This window comes from Idiotropiscis lumnitzeri, chromosome 1 (genome assembly GCF_059441095.1).
Source record: "Idiotropiscis lumnitzeri isolate Australia: NSW breed Sydney's pygmy pipehorse chromosome 1, RoL_Ilum_1.0, whole genome shotgun sequence".
Classification (NCBI taxonomy): Eukaryota; Metazoa; Chordata; class Actinopteri; order Syngnathiformes; family Syngnathidae; genus Idiotropiscis; species Idiotropiscis lumnitzeri.
The window spans coordinates 46,613,738-46,624,298 of record NC_142391.1 but is presented as its reverse complement, the minus strand read 5'-3'; positions in this window follow the sequence as shown (position 1 = coordinate 46,624,298).

Sequence of the window (10,561 nt, the reverse complement as noted above, 5' to 3'; positions counted from 1 at the left end):
TTTCTCCGTGCAACTCAACAAGGTCGCCCTCATATATGCTCGGATGACTGTTTCGGCCATGAGGATGTCACAATACGAAATTCGTCCTTTTTCGTGAAAAGTTGTGGGAGTGGCATTGCACTGTTCGGCAATAAAACAAAGCTGATTATGAGGTTCTAAATATGAACGACAACTCGTAAAACTTTACACACACATCAGGCCGAGCAAATTTATCAATATTTTATACGTTAGTTGTGCAGCTTTTTTTAAATGGCTCGCCATGGCCCTCGAGAAATGTTAAAAAAAGCAGCTCTGGTTAAGTGTTTCACCTCGCTTTTTGTAAATTTTATGGAGTACAGTGAACCCTCGGTTATCGCGGTTAATGGGGACCGAGACCACCCGCGAAAACTGAAAATCCGCGAAGTAGCGGCGCACCTTCAAAAATGCTTAAAAAAAATATACAATATATATAATAAATATATATATATATATATATATATACGGGGAGAGAGAGAGTGAATGTCATGTTATAACAAAAAAAACAAATTATTATTAAAACGTATTATTTTTTTATTCCCCAGCCATTCTTTTAGTATTTATTTAATTACTCCGACTTTTACCTGCTGGTACGCCGTCCGGTGTGCCCTGTGAAATGAAAGGTGGCATTCTTTATTTATTTATTCATTTATTCATTCATAACTGACAGCCTCGCGCTCCGCTCGTGCCCGGGCAGAAGAGGTGCTCCAATTTGGCTTAACTGTGACACACGCCCGCCCTCCTCCCCCGGAGCTTCCATTCGGTTAAACTTAGGGGCCGCTTGGCACCGCCCGTGCCCGGGGAAGGTGCTCCTCTTCGGCTTACTGTGACGCGAGCATGCCCTCCTCCTCCGGAGCTTCCATTCGGTTAAACTTAGGGGCCGCTTGGAACCGCCCGTGCCCGGGGAAGGTGCTCCTCTACGGCTTAACTGCCACGCACGCCGGCCGGAGCTCTGGTACGGTCCGAACCGCGCGAAACGTCGCCACCGATCGTGTCCGGGGGAACGTGCTCTTCTTCGTCCACTCTCCTCTTCGCCCACGCTCTTCTTCGGCGCACGCCGGCCGTCTAACCGCTCCAGCGCCCCGTCGTGCCGCTCGGCGAAACTACAATGCCCCCGAATATTTTTTAGACCCGCGAAGCACTGAACCCGCGAAAGGTGAACCGCGAAGTAGCGAGGGTTCACTGTATGTATAAGACCAAGACCTACAAAAAAGTCTCTTGGAGCAATGAGCTAGGTTTTACAGGAAGTCGGCCATTTTGAATTTACTTAAAAGGGGGCGGGTCACCACAATGGACTTTGTGTAGAAATTATTATTGGGGCCCGAGCAGCGACCGCGGCGAGGTCCCTATTGTTTTTGTAGAAAACATTATTACTTTTATTATTATTATTATTATTATTATTAGGGCCTGAGCAGCGACCGCTGCGAAGTCCCTATTGTTTTTGTAGAAATTATTATTATTATTATTTTTCAGATTGTTCGATCGCATTTTTGACCCCCGAAACATGCACAAAAACTCACCAAACTTGGCAGTCTCATCGGGCATGGCGAAAAATTTGATATTTTAACGTCTAATATGAACAGGAAGTGAGTTATGAATTTTTGAAAGTCCGACTTTTGCCCTTTTTTGCATGTTTACAGGGGTCATTCTTTTGCACCCTGATCCTAAAGGCTTCATCTGATTGCCTTAAAATTCTGTCTGGAGCATCTGAAGACCTGGGACAAACACTGGGGCTAAAATTTTTTGTTTCCGAAATACTATATGACGGGGGCGGGGCTTCAAAGTTTTCACTTAAGATTTCCTTCGCCGCAATGGACAAAATGCTTAATAACTCTCCTGCACATGCTGCTAAAAATCCAAAACTTCACATGTACATAAAGAGTCTGTACCTGAAGACATCTATATGTTTATATTCAGTAATACACCTTGCGCCAATCAATATCATTTTTTACATTTTGACGTACTGCACGGTGCCCTTTTAACGAATCTGATTGAAAATTGGCTAGAAAAGACTCAAGACATTGATCTTACTCTATCCCTATTTTTGTGACTTTCCTTCGAAGGGCGTGGCTATTACGGTGCCGCAGAGTCTGATTATTCTCCGTGGCAACAAAAGTTCCTGCAAAATGATTCAGATGATCCATCTTCTCGAAATTTTTCACATTTGAGGATATTCAGGCCCTGAAGACGGCTGCCAACTTATTTTTGATCGCAGTGGTAGCGCCACCAACTGGTTAAAACAAATACAAATTATTTTCGTTGATTTTTTTCTCCGGGCAGGTTAACAAAATCTACCTTACATTTGCTCGGATGAGTGTTTAGGCCTTGAGGATGTCACAATACGAAAGTCTTTCGCCTTCTTCAGAGTGTCACATGATGGTGTCTTGTGGCCCGTCTTTATCAGCTGATGTTCCATGAGGGCGTGAATTACCTGTCACAAGAATGAAGGCAAGTCACGCCCCCCGCTGTCCGTTCACTCCGCCAAAATGCTGCTCCAGGTGGTAGAGAGGATGAAGGCTCCCTTGTCTCTGTTCATGGTTTTTATGCCTCGCTTGCAGATCTCAATGGCCTCTCTGATCCAGCGCTGTTGTTTGTTCTCTTCGGTGCGGATGACCCTGCCCTTCTCCCGGTCCATGATGTGGTTTTCCCTTTTGCAGTGGTCAGTGATTGCTGATTTGTAATGTTCATGTTGTGCTTGTTCTTTTACTGCTCTGATTTTTCATTTTTTTGACAGGTAAGTCACACCCTCATGGAACATCAGCTGATAAAGACGGGTCTCAAGACACCATCATGCGACACTCTGAAGAAGGCGAAAGACTCGCCGAAACATGTCAGGTAAAAAATTAACCTAAAACATAATTGTCTGCTTTTAATGAATCAGTCAAATATCAATAATAAGAAGACAACATGAACCTAATACAAATAAATGAATGCTTAATAACTCCCCTGCACATGCTCCTAAAAATCCAAACCTTCACCTGTAAATAAAACGTCCCGACCTGAAGACATCTTAATGTTATTATTTTGTTATACACACAGTGCCGCCAAGTGGAATCAAAAATTTGTTTTTATTTTAATTTTCACGTACTGCACGGTGCCCTTTTGACGAATCCGACTGAAAATTAGTCAGAAAAGACTCAAGACAATGATCTTACTCTCTGCCGAATTTTGTGACGTTTTGGCAAAAGGCGTGGCTATTAAGGTGCTGAAAAGTCCGATTGTACTCTGTGGCAACAAAAGCTCCGGCAACATGACTCAGATGATCCTATCTTCTCGAAGTTGTACACATTTGAGGATACTTCAGCCCTGAAGACATCTACCAACTTATTTTACATCGTAGTAGTAGCGCCACCAACTGGTAAAAGCTAATACAAGTTATTTTCTTGGATGTTTTTCTCCGTGCAACTCAACAAGGTCGCCCTCATATATGCTCGGATGACTGTTTCGGCCATGAGGATGTCACAATACGAAATTCGTGATTTTTTGTGAAAAGTTGTGGGAGTGGCATTGCACTGTTCGGCAATAAAACAAAGCTGATTATGAGGTTCTAAATATGAACGACAACTCGTAAAACTTTACACACACATCAGGCCGAGCAAATTTATCAATATTTTATACGTTAGTTGTGCAGCTTTTTTGAAATGGCTCGCCATGGCCCTCGAGAAATGTTAAAAAAAAAGCAGCTCTGGTTGAGTGTTTCACCTCGCTTTTTGTAAATTTTATGGAGTACAGTGAACCCTCGGTTATCGCGGTTAATGGGGACCGAGACCACCCGCGAAAACTGAAAATCCGCGAAGTAGCGGCGCACCTTCAAAAATGCTTAAAAAAAATATACAATATATATAATAAATATAGAAATATATATATATATATATATATATATATATATATATATATATATACGGGGAGAGAGAGAGTGAAATTCATGTTATAACAAAAAAACCAAATTATTATTAAAACGTATTATTTTTTTATTCCCCAGCCATTCTTTTAGTATTTATTTAATTACTCCGACTTTTACCTGCTGGTACGCCGTCCGGTGTGCCCTGTGAAATGAAAGGTGGCATTCTTTATTTATTTATTCATTTATTCATTCATAACTGACAGCCTCGCGCTCCGCTCGTGCCCGGGCAGAAGAGGTGCTCCAATTTGGCTTAACTGTGACACACGCCCGCCCTCCTCCCCCGGAGCTTCCATTCGGTTAAACTTAGGGGCCGCTTGGCACCGCCCGTGCCCGGGGAAGGTGCTCCTCTTCGGCTTACTGTGACGCGAGCATGCCCTCCTCCTCCGGAGCTTCCATTCGGTTAAACTTAGGGGCCGCTTGGAACCGCCCGTGCCCGGGGAAGGTGCTCCTCTACGGCTTAACTGCCACGCACGCCGGCCGGAGCTCTGGTACGGTCCGAACCCTGCGAAACGTCGCCACCGATCGTGTCCGGGGGAACGTGCTCTTCTTCGTCCACTCTCCTCTTCGCCCACGCTCTTCTTCGGCGCACGCCGGCCGTCTAACCGCTCCAGCGCCCCGTCGTGCCGCTCGGCGAAACTACAATGCCCCCGAATATTTTTTAGACCCGCGAAGCACTGAACCCGCGAAAGGTGAACCGCGAAGTAGCGAGGGTTCACTGTATGTATAAGACCAAGACCTACAAAAAAGTCTCTTGGAGCAATGAGCTAGGTTTTACAGGAAGTCGGCCATTTTGAATTTACTTAAAAGGGGGCGGGTCACCACAATGGACTTTGTGTAGAAATTATTATTGGGGCCCGAGCAGCGACGGCGGCGAGGTCCCTATTGTTTTTGTAGAAATTATTATTAGGGCCTGAGCAGCGACCGCTACGAGGTCCCCATTGTTTTTGTGGAAATTTTTATTATTATTATTATTAGGGCCCGAGCAGTGACCGCTGCGAGGTCCCTATTGTTTTTCTAGAAATTGTTATTAGGGCCCGAGCTGCGACCGCGGCGAGGTCCCTATTGTTTTTGTAGAAAATATTATTACTTTTATTATTATTATTATTATTATTATTAGGGCCTGAGCAGCGACCGCTGCGAAGTCCCTATTGTTTTTGTAGAAATTATTATTATTATTTTTCCGATTGTTCGATCGCATTTTTGACCCCCGAAACATGCACAAAAACTCACCAAACTTGGCAGTCTCATCAGGCATGGCGAAAAATTTGATATTTTAACGTCTAATATGAACAGGAAGTGAGTTATGAATTTTTGAAAGTCCGACTTTTGCCCTTTTTTGCATGTTTACAGGGGTCATTCTTTTGCACCCTGATCCTAAAGGCTTCATCTGATTGCCTTAAAATTCTGTCTGTAGCATCTGAAGACCTGGGACAAACACTGGGGCTAAAATTTTTTGTTTCCGAAATACTATATGACGGGGGCGGGGCTTCAAAGTTTTCACTTAAGATTTCCTTCGCCGCAATGGACAAAATGCTTAATAACTCTCCTGCACATGCTGCTAAAAATCCAAAACTTCACATGTACATAAAGAGTCTGTACCTGAAGACATCTATATGTTTATATTCAGTTATACACCTTGCGCCAATCAATATCATTTTTTACATTTTGACGTACTGCATGGTGCCCTTTTAACGAATCCGATTGAAAATTGGCTAGAAAAGACTCAAGACATTGATCTTACTCTATCCCTATTTTTATGACTTTCCTTCAAAGGGCGTGGCTATTACGGTGCCGCAGAGTCTGATTATTCTCCGTGGCAACAAAAGTTCCTGCAAAATGATTCAGATGATCCATCTTCTGGAAATCTTTCACATTTGAGGATATTCAGGCCCTGAAGACGGCTGCCAACTTATTTTTGATCGCAGTGGTAGCGCCACCAACTGGTTAAAACAAATACAAATTATTTTCGTTGATGTTTTTCTCCGGGCAGGTGAACAAAATCTACCTTATATTTGCTCGGATGAGTGTTTAGGCCTTGAGCATGTCACAATACAAAAGTCTTTCGCCTTCTTCAGAGTGTCACATGATGCTGTCTTGTGACCCGTCTTTATCAGCTGATGTTCCATGAGGGCGTGACTTACCTGTCACAAGAATGAAGGCAAGTCACGCCCCCCGCTGTCCGTTCACTCCGCCAAGATGCTGGTCCAGGTGGTAGAGAGGATGAAGGCTCCCTTGTCTCTGTTCATGGTTTTTATGCCTCGCTTGCAGATCTCAATGGCCTCTCTGATCCAGCGCTGTTGTTTGTTCTCTTCTGTGCGGATGACCCTGCCCTTCTCCCGGTCCATGATGTGGTTTTCCCTTTTGCAGTGGTCAGTGATTGCTGATTTGTAATGTTCATGTTGTGCTTGTTCTTTTACTGCTCTGATTTTTTCATTTTTTTGACAGGTAAGTCACACCCTCATGGAACATCAGCTGATAAAGAAGGGTCTTAAGACACCATCATGCGACACTCTGAAGAAGGCGAAAGACTCGCCGAAACATGTCAGGTAAAAAATTAACCTAAAACATAATTGTCTGCTTTTAATGAATCAGTCAAATATCAATAATAAGAAGACAAAATGAACCTAATACAAATAAATGAATGCTTAATAACTCCCCTGCACATGCTCCTAAAAATCCAAACCTTCACCTGTAAATAAAACGTCCCGACCTGAAGACATCTTAATGTTATTATTTTGTTATACACACAGTGCCGCCAAGTGGAATCAAAAATTTTTTTTAATTTTAATTTTCACGTACTGCACGGTGCCCTTTTGACGAATCCGACTGAAAATTAGTCAGAAAAGACTCAAGACAATGATCTTACTCTCTGCCGAATTTTGTGACGTTTTGGCAAAAGGCGTGGCTATTAAGGTGCTGAAAAGTCCGATTGTACTCTGTGTCAACAAAAGCTCCGGCAACATGACTCAGATGATCCTATCTTCTCGAAGTTGTACACATTTGAGGATACTTCAGCCCTGAAGACATCTACCAACTTATTTTACATCGTAGTAGTAGCGCCACCAACTGGTAAAAGCTAATACAAGTTATTTTCTTGGATGTTTTTCTCCGTGCAACTCAACAAGGTCGCCCTCATATATGCTCGGATGACTGTTTCGGCCATGAGGATGTCACAATACGAAATTAGTCCTTTTTCGTGAAAAGTTGTGGGAGTGGCATTGCACTGTTCGGCAATAAAACAACGCTGATTATGAGGTTCTAAATATGAACGACAACTCGTGAAACTTTACACACACATGAGGCCGAGCAAATTTATCAATATTTTATACGTTAGTTGTGCAGCTTTTTTTAAATGGCTCGCCATGGCCCTCGAGAAATGTTAAAAAAAAGCAGCTCTGGTTGAGTGTTTCACCTCGCTTTTTGTAAATTTTATGGAGTACAGTGAACCCTCGGTTATCGCGGTTAATGGGGACCGAGACCACCCGCGAAAACTGAAAATCCGCGAAGTAGCGGCGCACCTTCAAAAATGCTTAAAAAAAATATACAATATATATAATAAATATATATATATATATATATATATATATATATATATATATACGGGGAGAGAGAGAGTGAAATTCATGTTATAACAAAAAAAACTAATTATTATTAAAACTTATTATTTTTTTATTCCCCAGCCATTCTTTTTGTATTTATTTAATTACTCCGACTTTTACCTGCTGGTACGCCGTCCGGTGTGCCCTGTGAAATGAAAGGTGGCATTCTTTATTTATTTATTCATTTATTCATTCATAACTGACAGCCTCGCGCTCCGCTCGTGCCCGGGCAGAAGAGGTGCTCCAATTTGGCTTAAACGTGACACACGCCCGCCCTCCTCCCCCGGAGCTTCCATTCGGTTAAACTTAGGGGCCGCTTGGCACCGCCCGTGCCCAGGGAAGGTGCTCCTCTTCGGCTTACTGTGACGCGAGCATGCCCTCCTCCTCCGGAGCTTCCATTCGGTTAAACTTAGGGGCCGCTTGGAACCGCCCGTGCCCGAGGAAGGTGCTCCTCTTCGGCTTACTGTGACGCGAGCATGCCCTCCTCCTCCGGAGCTTCCATTCGGTTAAACTTAGGGGCCGCTTGGCACCGCCCGTGCCCGGGGAAGGTGCTCCTCTACGGCTTAACTGCCACGCACGCTGGCCGGAGCTCTGGTACGGTCCGAACCGCGCGAAACGTCGCCACCGATCGTGTCCGGGGGAACGTGCTCTTCTTCGTCCACTCTCCTCTTCGCCCACGCTCTTCTTCGGCGCACGCCGGCCGTCTAACCGCTCCAGCGCCCCGTCGTGCCGCTCGGCGAAACTACAATGCCCCCGAATATTTTTTAGACCCGCGAAGCACTGAACCCGCGAAAGGTGAACCGCGAAGTAGCGAGGGTTCACTGTATGTATCAGACCAATACCTACAAAAAAGTCTCTTGGAGCAATGAGCTAGGTTTTACAGGAAGTCGGCCATTTTGAATTTACTTAAAAGGGGGCGGGTCACCACAATGGACTTTGTGTAGAAATTATTATTGGGGCCCGAGCAGCGACCGCGGCGAGGTCCCTATTGTTTTTGTAGAAAATATTATTACTTTTATTATTATTATTATTATTATTATTAGGGCCTGAGCAGCGACCGCTGCGAAGTCCCTATTGTTTTTGTAGAAATTATTATTATTATTATTTTTCCGATTGTTCGATCGCATTTTTGACCCCCGAAACATGCACAAAAACTCACCAAACTTGGCAGTCTCATCGGGCATGGCGAAAAATTTGATATTTTAACGTCTAATATGAACAGGAAGTGAGTTATGAATTTTTGAAAGTCCGACTTTTGCCCTTTTTTGCATGTTTACAGGGGTCATTCTTTTGCACCCTGATCCTAAAGGCTTCATCTGATTGCCTTAAAATTCTGTCTGTAGCATCTGAAGACCTGGCACAAACACTGGGGCTAAAATTTTTTGTTTCCGAAATACTATATGACGGGGGCGGGGCATCAAAGTTTTCACTTAAGATTTCCTTCGCCGCAATGGACAAAATGCTTAATAACTCTCCTGCACATGCTGCTAAAAATCCAAAACTTCACATGTACATAAAGAGTCTGTACCTGAAGACATCTATATGTTTATATTCAGTTATACACCTTGCGCCAATCAATATCATTTTTTACATTTTGACGTACTGCACGGTGCCCTTTTAACGAATCTGATTGAAAATTGGCTAGAAAAGACTCAAGACATTGATCTTACTCTATCCCTATTTTTGTGACTTTCCTTCGAAGGGCGTGGCTATTACGGTGCCGCAGAGTCTGATTATTCTCCGTGGCAACAAAAGTTCCTGCAAAATGATTCAGATGATCCATCTTCTCGAAATTTTTCACATTTGAGGATATTCAGGCCCTGAAGACGGCTGCCAACTTATTTTTGATCGCAGTGGTAGCGCCACCAACTGGTTAAAACAAATACAAATTATTTTCGTTGATTTTTTTCTCCGGGCAGGTTAACAAAATCTACCTTACATTTGCTCGGATGAGTGTTTAGGCCTTGAGGATGTCACAATACGAAAGTCTTTCGCCTTCTTCAGAGTGTCACATGATGGTGTCTTGTGGCCCGTCTCTATCAGCTGATGTTCCATGAGGGCGTGACTTACCTGTCACAAGAATGAAGGCAAGTCACGCCCCCCGCTGTCCGTTCACTCCGCCAAAATGCTGCTCCAGGTGGTAGAGAGGATGAAGGCTCCCTTGTCTCTGTTCATGGTTTTTATGCCTCGCTTGCAGATCTCAATGGCCTCTCTGATCCAGCGCTGTTGTTTGTTCTCTTCGGTGCGGATGACCCTGCCCTTCTCCCGGTCCATGATGTGGTTTTCCCTTTTGCAGTGGTCAGTGATTGCTGATTTGTAATGTTCATGTTGTGCTTGTTCTTTTACTGCTCTGATTTTTTCATTTTTTTGACAGGTAAGTCACACCCTCATGGAACATCAGCTGATAAAGACGGGTCTCAAGACACCATCATGCGACACTCTGAAGAAGGCGAAAGACTCGCCGAAACATGTCAGGTAAAAAATTAACCTAAAACATAATTGTCTGCTTTTAATGAATCAGTCAAATATCAATAATAAGAAGACAAAATGAACCTAATACAAATAAATGAATGCTTAATAACTCCCCTGCACATGCTCCTAAAAATCCAAACCTTCACCTGTAAATAAAACGTCCCGACCTGAAGACATCTTAATGTTATTATTTTGTTGTACACACAGCGCCGCCAAGTGGAATCAAAAATTTGTTTTTATTTTAATTTTCACGTACTGCACGGTGCCCTTTTGACGAATCCGACGGAAAATTAGTCAGAAAAGACTCAAGACAATGATCTTACTCTCTGCCGAATTTTGTGACGTTTTGGCAAAAGGCGTGGCTATTACGGTGCTGAAAATCCGATTGTACTCTGTGGCAACAAAAGCTCCGGCAACATGACTCAGATGATCCTATCTTCTCGAAGTTGTACACATTTGAGGATACTTCAGCCCTGAAGACATCTACCAACTTATTTTTCATCGTAGTAGTAGCGCCACCAACTGGTAAAAGCTAATACAAGTTATTTTCTTGGATGTTTTTCTCCGTGCA